This window comes from Podarcis melisellensis (genome assembly GCF_964234715.1).
Source record: "Podarcis melisellensis genome assembly, chromosome: 5".
In the NCBI taxonomy this organism is placed as follows: domain Eukaryota; kingdom Metazoa; phylum Chordata; class Lepidosauria; order Squamata; family Lacertidae; genus Podarcis; species Podarcis melisellensis.
The window spans coordinates 76,462,515-76,474,682 of record NC_138537.1 but is presented as its reverse complement, the minus strand read 5'-3'; the positions used below and the strand labels follow the sequence as shown (position 1 = coordinate 76,474,682).

Here is a 12,168-nt window from a genome sequence, read left to right as displayed (position 1 = left end):
AAAAGTCTTCAGCTTTTATTGTATTGATTTTACATTTGCTTTATGTCATTTCAGACTGTACACAGCCCTCAATATTGTCACAGAATCACAGAATCGATTCTCATTTAGAAAACCTTTTTAAAAAGTGACCTAAAGTTTTTATATCCCTGAATCACGTTTCCATGACTGGCAGATTGTCTTCTTTCAGTTCCAGAATAATTTTCCCCAGTCAAAATTGTTGTGCATGTGTAATGGTCATGAATGCACAATGACCTCAGATAACAATTAAAAAATTAATAAGTTGGGCTGTACGCCCCGTCGTAAGTTTTGAATCATCCCAAAATAAGCAGTCAAATTTCTTTTATAAGATGGTTTTTGCATCCAGCCCAACATTTTCCTTAAGTGCAAGTCAGTGTCAAAATATAGCATTCACATGCCAAATATAAGTCCAAGAACGTAGGAATGACTAAGAAACTTTGTGTGTGACCCCAAAATATTTTTGGGCACCATAAATCATATACCCACAGATCCAGGACAGTGTCCTCAACAAGGTGGCATTGAATCACATCCAGCCCAAGGCTTTCCTTGGGTGCAAGACATTGTCAAATGTGTGAACTCACACATATCAGCACAAAAGACTGTCAAATATGGGGTCCCCACACCAGTAATAGTTAACATTACTGGACATTCTCCTAGATGTGTGGGCATTTGACTTCTGATGGCCCAAAAACAACAGGGCTAAAAGGACCCAAGTATCCAAAATTAAGCTGATTATATATAAGGGATGAGGAGTTTATCTAGGACCAAGTGTAAGAACCTAAGACAATGACCATGCCTTTAAGATTATTTTATTTTTTACTTTCTTTTCCTCCTTGAAGAATCAGATTGCAGGCAGGCTGGCAGAGCTGCAAATCCTGCTTTCATGACCCATATCCGGAGCCAGGTTGCAATTTTCCCTGGGGATCAACTGGCTGATGATCTGGTGTTTTTTCACCTTACCACATAACTTGTGGCATAGCTAACTTGCATAAACCACTAAGATTTAGTTACACTAAGCTTATGCTTCTAGAGTGGCAGACCTTGGTCATTTGTGCTTCCTGTATGTAGCATACTAACTTACTTGATTTTTACCTCACCCTATCAACAAGGAACACCACATACTCCTAAAATAAACCCTTGCTTATCCTGGCCATTTAAAGCTTTTCTCTAATACATTCTGAAAGATACTCATGAGTTCTCTGAGAGCCAGAGGAAAAAGTGTTTCAGAGTTGTTTCAATGCCATGTAATCGTTGTAATAAAAATGAAAATGAAGTAATTAAAAGTGCAAAAAATGAGGCTATGTTCAACAAAGAAATGCTTTGATTAGGAGGGTTTCTGGGTGCAATGTAAAGAACAAAATGAACTGGCTTAATGTTTTAGGATCAGCTATGTAAGATTTACATGCACTTGTTTGATATTAATAAAATGCATTACAAACAATTTGCCTATAACAGAGGACTGTGTATTTCAGAATATTTTAAAAGATTTTAAATTGCCATGTTTGTTCATAACTGGAGTGACCAATGTGATACTCCATGTGACACACAATATCCCTGGCTCACTACCCGCTTTGTGATGAGGGTGATTACCACCCCACCACCCCTCCGAAAGTACTTAAGAACAAAATTAGAAGAGTAATGCTCTTTTTCACTTCCTCTTTCAGCTCTATATGATTTTCAATTATCAAATCAGAATTTGCGTAACTGGAAAGTGGAGTAACTGAATGAGGAGGGAAAGGGGAGGGAAAAATGAAGTAAAAATTAGTAGTAGTAGTAGTAGTAGTAGTAGTAGTAGTAGTAGTAGTAGATTTATTCATTCATTCATTCATTCATTCATTCATTCCCCAGCCACTCTGGGCAGCTTTCAACTGCATATTAAAAACAATACAGCATCAAATATTAAAAACTTCCCTAAACAGGGAAGCTTTCAGTTGTCTTTTAAAAGTAAAATAGTTGCTTATTGCCTTGACATCTGCTGGGAGGGCGTTCCACAGGGCAGGCACCACTGTGCTACAATCGTCAGGAGCGAGGGATTCTGTGATCTATTCGTATGTCACTTCTGTGTCTACAGAAGTGTTCTGTGATTTGTTGGTGGGTTTGTTGGTGGGTTTACTGTCATCCAATAAGTTGCTTAGATTGGGGGTTGCCATACCAGCACTGACAAAGGCGTTCCTTGGCATCCCCAAGGCAACCTGTCATCACTCAGCTGTTGTTGCCCACCAGCCACATGGAGCTAACACAGCTGGCACTCTCTTTGTCTTGCAGAGGATTTTTTTCCTTAGTGAGGAGGATGGGTAGGAGGCAAGAACAACGAAGATAGTGCTGTTCACTAAACATGGCTGCCTGGCAGCCATGCAGAGCTGGAGAGAGGCAATTTCTTTGCCCTGTGAAGGAGCCTTTCTCAGTGAAGTACAGTGGACGCTTGGGTTGCGAACGTGATCCATGCGGTTCACGATCCAGTGCTTCTTGCACATGCGCCGAAACCCCGAAGTGACCCATTCCGGTACTTCCGAGTTTGGCACGGTGCGCAACCTGAAAATGCGCAACCAGAAGCGTCTGTAACATGAGGTATGACTGTAGTCAGGGAAAAGGTGGCAGAGAGAACTTCCATTTGCTCAGTGTTGTTGCCTACTGACAGATAACTTCTGAACTTCTTGACTTGTCTGCAAAAGCCCCTCACTTCATAAAATGCAATACAGTGGTACCTTGGGTTATAGACGCTTCAGGTTACAGACTCCACTAACCCAGAAATAGTACCTCGGGTTAAGAATTTTGATTCAGGAGGAGAACAGAAATCGTGCGGCTGCGGTGCGGCAGGTCCCATTAGTTAAAGGGATACCTCATGTTAAGAACAGTTTCAGGTTAAGAACGGACCACCAGAAGTTCTTAACCCAAGGTACCACTGTACATACTAAAACCTGAACACTTAAATAAAACCACAAAAACATCTGCTACAGGTTTATATTTATGGTGAATTGCCAACTGCCATTAATAAATGTTAGTATTATGTTGCAGAATGAGTTCTCCAGGTGCCCACTTTATTGCCCCTTGTGTAGAGAAATCATAGCGTTCAAAAAAGGATATTAATTTGCTGTACAATTGGTATTTCTTTTAGGAATTCATCATCTCGCTTTTACTACCTAGTCTTAGCATACTGAAAAGATAATAAGCCAAGAAGAAATGCTTGCTATCCTTCTTCAGCAAGACATGCAAGCTGATAACTTTAGATTACAACATTCATTCCTTCAGGAATAGGTAAGCCACTTAAGTAGAACTCCAGCTGGATGGTATGCCTCATTTCTAACTGTATAGCGTGTGCAGATGAAGGTTTTGAAAGGTTGAGTATGAATAAATTAAATAAAGCACTGCCAGAAGTTAAATATAAAGGCAATTAACAGAAATGGGCATTTTGCTGGTCAGTGATTTGTGTGATCAGATATTTTAACCATGTAAATCTAACAAAACCCTGTTCAAAGTCGGCATCTTCTCTTAAAATAAGTTTTTATAATATTTATAGTTTTATGTCAAAATCTTTTCAAGCTGAATTTGAGGTTTCAATTGCAGCCATACATTAAATAAAGCCAAAGCTAGGGTTTTAGTCTATGAGAACTGGAAAGCAGATTTCAAAAACTCCTTTCTCTCATCCCCCTCATCTTAATTCTCTCTGTCTACGTAGTAAGGTTCCTTTCTTTGGTCATCTGCCAGTTCCATAAAATAACTTGGAGTAAAGCGCTCCCCTTTTCTTGGGCCCCTCCCCTTAAGCAGCCCTAGGCGCCCTGTCTCATATGCTTTTCAAGGCGTGCTAGACTACACAGCAGACTTTCTGGCTCCACTTCCATTGTTTGCATGGCTGCATTGCTCCTTATCCACAGACTGGATTAGCATAAGAATACTGTCTTCTCCTTCAGTAAGCAATCTCCCCCTCCTGCCATCCCCTACAGACAAAACAGTGAAGGACTTTATTTAAGGATAAAATGTTAAAAGCCGTTGTTTTGCAGTTCAGTGACGCTATATAAAATATTAAGTAATTCAGAAGAATGAGGCACACAAATTCTTGCATACCCACAGTGCAAGAAAACTTGGTGTTACAACTTTCAGCCTTCTTGGTATGCCAGCGACATTCCAGACAATTAAACAAAGAACTATCAGAATATTTAAGGGAAACAAATATTTTGAATTAGGGCTGCGTTTTGGAGGGGGTTTGGGATGAAGAGGAGAGAAATCAATTGATTGTCAACACATTTTGAAGGGTGCAAGATATTAAAAACATAGGGCATGACCCCATGTGCTCTGCAGATTTTAATCTGTGGAACTGGCTTCTAAGATTTTGAATGGGGTAGACGTGACATATCTGCTGGGGGGGCAGCTATAGTTATGGGAAACTGTTTGAAGAGTGAAAGTGTAGAATGATAAGTTAGACCATACAATTTGTTAAATCATGTCATCTCAGGACTTACGCAGATGAACTTTGGGTCAGAAGATTTGCCCAACTCGTTAGTATCATTCATAACATTTGTGAATCTAACACTGAGAATGTAGAGGGGCAACACCAACATTTCAGATTCAATGCTCCTGGTTGCTTCACAATAGTTAAGTAATAAGAATCAGACTGTGGAACTTCCTCCCTTCCTCTCTGCCATTAGAGGGGGGGGGGAGTCCAAGGAAGTGGGAGAAGCAATACACGCAGCTCACTTTATTATTCTTGCATTACCAACTGCTAAGCTAAGAGTAGTATTACACAGAGCCCTAGCATTTATCAACACCAGGCTGTAACACACTTTTGTTTATAATTATGATCTAATTCACAGCAACTCTTTCTCATTTATGCACAAGGTAATTAATGCACTCATTTTATAGAGTGAGAACTGAGGAACTGATGATTCTAAATTGTACAGGATGGTCAAAACACATCACAATTGTGAAGAGCTCCAAAAGGATTTCTAAAAGTTGTGTGAATGGGCTGTAAAATGTCAAAAAGCAATTCAATGTAAACAAGTATAAAAATGATGCAGGGGGAGATGACTTAATTTCGCATAGTTGATGTCTGAACCGGTGGTAACTGACACGAGCAAAACCTTGGAGTTCGGAGAGAATAGCTTGATGAAGATGCCAACCCAGTGTGTGTGGTAGCTGCAGAAAAGGCAGATTCCATGCTTTCAGAAAGGAATTTAAAATGAAACTAATGATATAATGCAATTATACAAATCTATGATGCGGCTACACTTTGAATGCTAAGTACTGTTCCGGTCATCTCACTTCAAAAAGGACAGTGTAGAGCTGGATAAGGCTCCAAAAAGAGCAACAAAAATGATTGATGGGATAGAATAGCTCCCCATGAGGAAAGGTTTTAACAGTTTGGGATTTTCATAAAATATCAATAAGAGGAGACATGATAGAGTTGTACAAAATTATGCATTGTGTAGAGAATGTGGATAGAGACAGGTTTGTCTCTGTCTTTCAACTAGGGAACATTCAATGAAGCTGAATGTTGAAAGATTCAGGACAGACAAAAGGAAGTACTTCTGGACACAGTGCACAGTTAAACGATGAAATCTGCTCCCATGGGAGGCAAGGATGGCCACCAACTTCAATGGCTTTAAAATAGGATTAGACAAATTCATGAAGATATGGCTATCAATGGCTACTAACCATGGTAGCTATGTTCTACCTCCACTTTGGGGTTTCTCAATATCAGTTGCTGGAAACCACAGGAGAGGCGGCTTCCAATAGGCAACTGTTTGGCCAGTGTGAGAAGAGGATGCTGGACCAAATGAGTCACTGGCTTGATGCAACAGGCTCTTCTTATATTTTTATGTTGCACATTTATTAAATGTCCTTATGTTTGGAGGTGTTATTTGCACCGCATATTCTGTTTCCAAAGGAGCAGATTTCCCCCCCCGATTGGTGAAAAGAGGGTAGTATTTCCATTTGTCTGGTCAGGAAAGAGTACCCACAGCCAGAGTGAGCAAACTACAATGGTACCTCCAGTTACGAACTTAATCTGTTCCAGAGATTCGTTCGTAACCGGAAACCGTTCATAACATGAGGCGTGCTTTTGCTAATGGCGTTTCCTGCTGCTGCTACCACCACGCCGCTGGAGCGCGACTTCCGCTCACATCCCAGGGCAAAGTTTGCAACAAAGGGCATCTACTTCCGAGTTAGCGGAGCGCAAAACCTGAAGCATTCTTAAGGGGGACGGTACGTAACATGAGGTACCACTGTGCTGTGGAAGAACAGAATCACACAAGAGTGTGAGTTAGCAACAGTGGCATTCATGGATCTTTCTCTGCTGAAGAATGGAGTATAGTGAGGCATGGGCATAGCTGGGGGGTGGCGCCAGCAGATGTCTTTTGGGGGATATTTCTACCAGTGATTTCCTCTCAAAAAGCTCAACAACTTTGGCTGATCCCCTTAAAAATGCTTTGCCTGCCCCCCTAACGAGAAACCAAGCTACACCCATGCAATGAGGACAAAAGGATTGACAGAAACTACTTATTTAGTGAGTTAAGGACTACTGGAATGAAACTAATGGTCAAAGCAGATGCAACCTTTTAATGTGAGGTGAAAAATACTTTAAGACACATTCCAAAACGTGTGTTCAAACCATTCCCACTAAACGCAAATTGTTCTCTCTCTCCACTCTAACAGAAGTAGATGGAGGGGAACTCTGAACTGGCCCTTTCAGATGCACAGTTATCTTAGGATCGCCATTTAAACTGAAAAGATCTAAAGTCAATCCAACAATTCCCAACATCACGCTTGTGCGCTGTTTTACTGCTGGAGTGTTTCATTATGAGAAGTCTGAAGGAAACAACACACAGGAAAAGCCAGGATCAGAAACCATGGATTGATTAGTTCCAATAAACTAAACTCTAGAGTAACTGTAGTGACAACCATGGTTATTTTAACCTGAAAGCAGATTCTTCCAATCTCATTTTCATGCCTGAACTACGAAAGAGAGGGCAAACCCAAGGCTCATGTCCAGATTCATTTATATAATACTGAAACTATGGTTTAAGCATGATGTTCAAACTTGGCGACTGAAACCTACAGTGGTACCTCTAGTTGCGGACTTAATACGTTTTGGGGTGCCGTTTGCACCCCAAAAAGTCCACAACTAGAGAGCCTCTTCCGCGCATGTGTGAGGTGCGATCAATCGCTTCTGCAAATAGTGCGCAGGTTGCTTCTGTGCATACACGGGCGGCGAACCCAGAAGTAAATACTTCTGGGTTTGCCACGTTCATAAGCTGAAAGTCCATAAGAAGAGCGGAACACAACACGAGGTATGACTGTATTTTGCACTGATTGGAATGCAATGAGTGCATCGTGAGCAACTGTCCTTAGGAACTATGGCCAAAGGAGTTTCAATAACTGAAATACCAGAGTTTTCAGTGTTGCCCACAAAGGGTATGAGAAAACTATTAAGCTGAGCAGAACAGTTGGCTGATAGTAGAGGAAGTTGTGGAGCAACATTTAACTCAAGTTTGTAAGGACTCGTTTTGTCTCTCTTATCAAGTAAGTGGTTGATTTCAAGTTAGAGCAAGATAAACAGGCAACTATGTATTTTTAGGTATCATAAATGTGTTATGACTAAACAACTATGGACACATTCTTTCACAAAAATGTATTCCCTGAAGCTCAAAACAAGGTAGTTCTAAAAACAGTTTCAAAACAGACTCTAAAACCAATCTTAAAATTTCAGTAGATGAACAAAACAGAGTACAAAGATAATGTTCACAATTCAATAGCAACAGACTGGTATTTTCCCTTAGTTTTTTAAAGTGTTAAAATAAGGTTGTTTCATGGTACCCCCCCCCAATTCATGAAAATCAATGCTAAGCAGTGTTGATATCGGGGGGGGGGGCTTTTTATGAGGAATCCCAAAGTTTCTTAGCATAAAATTATAATGTGCTTGGGAAGGAAAGCAAGTGCTTCATTTCTGTGGAAGATGAGTGAAAATTTTAAAGGGACACATATTTTAAGGAAATGTTGCTTGGGATCATTATATATTTTGCCATGTACACAATATTTATCTAAATTCCCCTATGATGAATTTTTATGAATCTTTTGTTATGTTTCTCCACAATTTCAGCATTTGCAACATAAAAACACAATTTAAAACTGAATGTGAAATAAAACTAGATACTGGATCAATAACTTCTCACAAAAGTAAGTACAATGAAAGCTATCTGAACAGAAACAAAATCATAATTTTAATTATTGAATTATCTCATTTTAATAGCAGGTAAAAATTACAATAATACCAAGCTAAATGTTTTACTAGAATGGGTTTATTCTACTTGACACTCACCATTATGTCCCAAATTTCAATATCATAGATGATTTTTTTCATATCTTTCCTTTAGGTTGCCCTGAATTTTTCCTGCTTTTTGTTCCCTTGGACTTTGGTTACTATTATTTCATCAGTATCTTCAGCAAACCCCCTCTTGTGCCTTATCCAATGAGAGCATTCTGAAGGGGATAAATGTATCCAAGCCTATCTTTCAAACTAGAGAGTAAACAGGACCTTTCTCTTAAAAAATACTCCGAAGTATAACTTTGCCAGTAAGATTTCATCACCATTCATTTAAAACAGTGGTTCTCAGAGGGTGTGGTGCACCACACAAGTGTGGCAGGAGAGGCTGGAAAATGTGCTGCAAAGATTCAAGGACAATCAAAGAAACATTTTAGTGTAGTATAATGTAAAAATATTTTTCTATTTTCAAAATATGAATAACTAGCTTTTCAAAATGAGACTAGGAGCATCAAGTGATACTGCAAGCTCACACCTCTCATTGAGTTTGTATACACACTTAACATACATATGTAAGAGGCTCATTTAGAATTATATTTTGGAAATGAGTCATGTTCTTATGTAGCTGCATTGTTTCACACTTTCTGGATGTCCCATGATCATGTTATGAAGTAGCTGTTTTCTATATGATAAATCAAGCACTGCTAGTAATTGATTCTTCTTGTTTTGCAATGTACTTCTTATCAATAAAATAATGTGGTGTGGTCCAGAGAAAAAAGTTTGAGAACCACTGCTTTAAACAATGACATACTAATGTCCATCTATCTGGGCCAGTTTCTGCTGAGACTCATTATTATGTGTCCAACCATGAACAAACTTCTGCATGTAATGATAGATCAGATATTGGACCAATTTTACCCCATAAACGGAACAGCAATCAAAAACATCTGAACTGAGGTAGACTATTTTTAAATATCATATGCTAAACCAGGCTTCCTTCACCTCGGCCCTCCAGATGTTTTGAGACTACAATTCTCATCATCCCTGACTACTGGTCCTGCTAGCTAGGGATCATGGGAGTTGTAGGCCAGAAACATCTGGAGGGCCGAGGCTGAGGAAGCCTGTGCTAAACTATTATTTTTCTGCCAAGGGTTAAGGCACCATCCCTTTTGATCTTCTCAGCCACTCTGACCAGTAGGATTGGTTGATAGTTTGCCTAGAAGTTAACAAAGTGTCTGAAAAGGGATTTAATCAGCCTCTCCAACAAGGAGAGCCAACAGGCATTTTATATGATATTTTCAAATATGAAATACAATGGACGCTGATTGTCAATTATGTTTCAAGTGCCTGTAATGAAACTCATGCCCTCCTGCTACAGTGAGGACTAAAAAACCAGCACAGCAAGGAAGGCTGGTTCGTGTTTTTTGTTTTGTTTTGTTTTGTTTATTTGCAGCTTTGAATCTGACCAGGAGATATATTATAGACCCCCCTCCCCCAGAATTTTGCTAGCCACCTTGAACTTTTAAGATAGGCAGGATATTGGTGCTTTAAATAAAAGTTAACATTTCTAATCCAACAGCCCATAAGAATGTTATATTTGAATTGAGCCCATTTTTGAATGGATGTTTGTTACCTTTTGCTGATGAGTGGGATGAAATGGTGCTGTAGAGTTGATATCCTGCAAACTTGTTTCATCTGTATTTCCACTTCATCAATTCCAAAATAAAATTGTAACAATGCATATTTCTTTAAAGCTGTAAGACAGGAAGAGAGTTGGAATTTAATTTCAAACAGGCTTTTTAAGAACTAGAAAGATGTGTATGTGTTTCATCCTACCAGCTATAGAGTATTTGTGCACATAAATGTTAGTCTGCAAATAACACTAACACTACACAGCCTCTCTGTACTGTGTAGCAAAGTACTTTGAAGGGGCTTTCAAAAGCAGTCTGTGATAACACCATGAATCCCACTAGGCATGCCTGAGTTGTTGGATATGCCTAAAGTAGTTATTTGGATGCTCGCCATCATCTGTAATGATGCACAACAACACAATTCTTCAAAGTGTTACATACATACAGGCTCAATTTTCATATTCAATTAACTGTATATAATTCAGGATGACAACCAACAGACTTCTATAGTCTTGGCATAGTCAAAAACAAAAACAATTGAAGTGGGGATATAAAACTTGGTGTAGTAACTATGTTAACTTAGGGAAGGACTGGAAGAATCTTAACCATCTGGTTGCTGAGGCTTCTAAAAACGCTATCACTCAGGAATTTAAATATTCTCTCAGTTTCCTATGTGATCTAGTGCCTTAAAGAACCTGTAATAGTTCCTAGCTTGGCCCTCAGTTTTAAATAAATTGTTGCCATAAATAAGATCTATTTTGACAATTCACTCCCCAAAATTGCATTCCCCATCTCTTTTTTAAAAAAATAAAAAAGCAGTTCTATGGGGAAAGGCAAGTGATTAAAATGGTCAAAGCTGGCTTTAAGTTAAGAGGAGAAATCTGGCATTGTGAATACGTATTTTGGAAGGTGGGGTAGTATGCTGGCTCCTGGACTCTGTATAGCAGCTATATGGCTGATAGGGTGTGGGAGAAGTGGAAGAGGTTGAGAAGTAGGTTTGTATAACTACAGCAAGCCAATCCTGAAAAGTAGGATAATTATGCTGGGCTGAATCTTTAGAGGAACACAATTCTCTGCACAGACTCTACCTACTGTAAACTTCCTCCCCACCCCAGCAAGATGGATAGGTTTGTCGGAAATACAGAAGGGTAAAATGGAAGGGCACTGCTCTGTTTTCTCAGCCCTTATTGTGTGGTTCAGAACTCTTGTGTTGTTCAGATTTTTAAGAGTGTCCATGTACATGCTTCAATATTTTTATGAAACTGTATGTAAATTTTATGACTGATTTCCATTTGGAATGGCTAGTATTCACAAGGTTGAGACCATGGCAAAATCACAAACATGTTCAGCACCAGGAATAAATTTGAGGACTAACCATTCATTAAGATCTACAGGTCAGTATAAAAACAGCTTCCTTGTGCCTCCTGCAGAAATATATGTGTGTAAGCGCGCACACACACACACACACAGGAACATAACACTGATGAAGGGAGAAGCAGCTGAGAAAAATGTCTACACAAAGGCTCTGTAGCTTGTTATGTGCCTACTTCAAAAACACTAAAGATGTTCTCCCCACCTTCTGTTATGCCATCAAGTGAAAGAGCTGAAAAGTTACCAGCGTATTTTGACACCAATTGATGGTTGCTCTCCACCTCCAATGGGAATGCAACATGGCCTGCAGCATATTCCTACCAGCTGCCAGAAAGGCTGCATGACTATGCAATAAATTATGCTACTTCAATACTATTAAAAAACACTACAAACATAAAAATGATGCTGTTGCACATGATTGATATGTAGCTGGGCAAAAATAAGGGTTCTAAATCCTAAATCAGGAGTGGGACATATGGAGAACCACAGGTGCCCCATTAGTGCTTTAGGATTTTAAAGTCGATTTTTGTCCAACTACATTGTGTCAGCATGCAGAGTTCAAAACTTGAAGGCCTGGGTACCTGTGGTCCTTCAGAGGCTGTTGGTCACCATCTTTTCTCAGCCCCCACCAATGTAGTCAATGGTCAGGTTGCTATGGTTCTATTACGAGAACTGTAGTCCAAAAGCAATTGATGGGACACTGGTTCCCCAGTCCTGTGCTAAAGAAAGACTTCCACATTGTCCATAATGTTCTGGTTAAGCTGAACACAGCAAGCTAATGAGCCTGACTCAAGCTAATTCCAAAGGTTAACACGTGCAGTTCTGCCTTTGGCGTGAGCAGACAATCAAGCACTCAGCCCTCAAAAAAATAAGTTTCAGGATTGCTACCTCAAA

At 39.5% G+C, this 12,168-nt stretch overlaps 1 protein-coding gene across 1 annotated transcript in view; it reads right to left on the bottom strand.

Moving 5' to 3' along the window:
- Nucleotides 1-12,168, bottom strand: part of BMPR1A (bone morphogenetic protein receptor type 1A) — a 52,774-nt gene that overhangs the window by 17,760 nt on the left and 22,846 nt on the right. Inside the window, exon 2 of the mRNA XM_081913699.1 lies at nucleotides 9,906-10,026. The gene's annotated coding sequence lies outside the window, so the exon portion shown is untranslated. The remainder of the gene's footprint in view (nucleotides 1-9,905; nucleotides 10,027-12,168) is intronic.